Source organism: Cyprinodon variegatus, unplaced genomic scaffold (genome assembly GCF_000732505.1).
Source record: "Cyprinodon variegatus isolate N-32 unplaced genomic scaffold, C_variegatus-1.0 Scaffold2316, whole genome shotgun sequence".
NCBI lineage: Eukaryota > Metazoa > Chordata > Actinopteri > Cyprinodontiformes > Cyprinodontidae > Cyprinodon > Cyprinodon variegatus.
Window position 1 is genome coordinate 28,358 of NW_015152769.1, and position 1,459 is coordinate 29,816.

A 1,459-nucleotide genomic window follows, 5' to 3' on the forward strand; every position below is an offset into this window, starting at 1 on the left:
TAACCCCACTGGATAACAGCACACCATCAGTGAGAGGAATGGAGAGAGACAGGTTAGTGGCTAGGATGGTTAGTGGCTGGGATTTCAAGAAAACTTTGAAACAGTCATTAATTTCATTTTAAATTCGAAGATGGCACTGCACAGGCAGTAGCCTATTACTTTGGCTCCGCTCTCTCCTTTCCTACTTTCTCTATCTTATATTGTTTTTTGGAATGTTTTTCTATTAGTGAATACTGTATCTACTATTCTGAAAGCATGGGCACAGAGGAATCCACCTTCTGGAACTATAACACTGATGCCCAGTACAAGAAGGGCTTCCTCCACCTCCTGAGGAGGCTAAGATCATTTGGAGTGAGCAGACCCCTGCTTAAAACCTTCTATGACTCTGTGGTGGTATCAGCCCTCCTCAACGCTGTCGTCTGCTGGGTGCATGTCAGCACAAAGCGGGACAGAAAGAGACTGAACAAACAGGTGAGAAAGGCTGTTTCTGTCTTAGGCTACACTCTGGATTCAGTGGAGGAAGTGGCTGAGAACCTCTGCAGGAGGAAAACACAGGTTAGTGACCACGTTACTCTGGTGAAGGATGATTACGCACGTCACTTACCTGGTCTTGAAGTTCAGCCCGTGCCCAGAAGAAGAGGTGGATTCCAGCCGGATGGCTTCCGACTTGACATGGTGAACGCTGCCCAGAGAATTCCAGATGCTGAAGCCTTGAAGACTGCAGAACTGTCAGATCCAAGCAGACGAAGGAAAGTAGGATAATCCAGAGGGTGAAGCCAATGCCGATGTCAATGAGGTTCAGGAGTCTTTGTCATGATCTTGGCGCTGATGGTTTGGTTTTTTCCTTTGCTCCTTGCTCCCCTGTCTAATTGTTCCAGCGGCTGATTAACGGCGATCATTTCCACCTGGTTCCTTTGCTATTTATTTTGTTTGCTTGCCTTCCATCAGTGCCAGGTTATTCGAGTGTTTTGGTGAGACTAATTCTGGCATTCTTTAGTCTGTTCTGTTTTCCTAAATATTATGACCAGTTTCTGCCCTGTGGATCCCAAGTTTTGCTTTGCCCCTGTCTGCTGTGTTTGTCTGATCTGTTTTGGATTTATTCCTGGATTCTTCTGGCTTCTGAACCTGGATCCGTCTTCTGACTCCGGCTTTGGATTTCCCCTTATGGATACTGTTGCTGCTTTACGTTGGCTGGCGCCTGCTCCGCTCGATCTCTATGAACTTTGGGGCTGGCGCCCGGGAAGGCTGTGGAGAAACCTCCTGTTAGGATTCAGCTCCTTTCTCCATAAAAGCCTTGTTTTTAAATGCAATAATCCTTTCTCTGCTACAGTAGCTGTCATATAACGCCCCCCTAAACCACAACCAACTTTAATTTCTGACATTCATCAGTACCTAATATCTCTCTGCACTGCACACTCAAATATTCTTGTTATTGGTGATCTCAATATACACATGGACT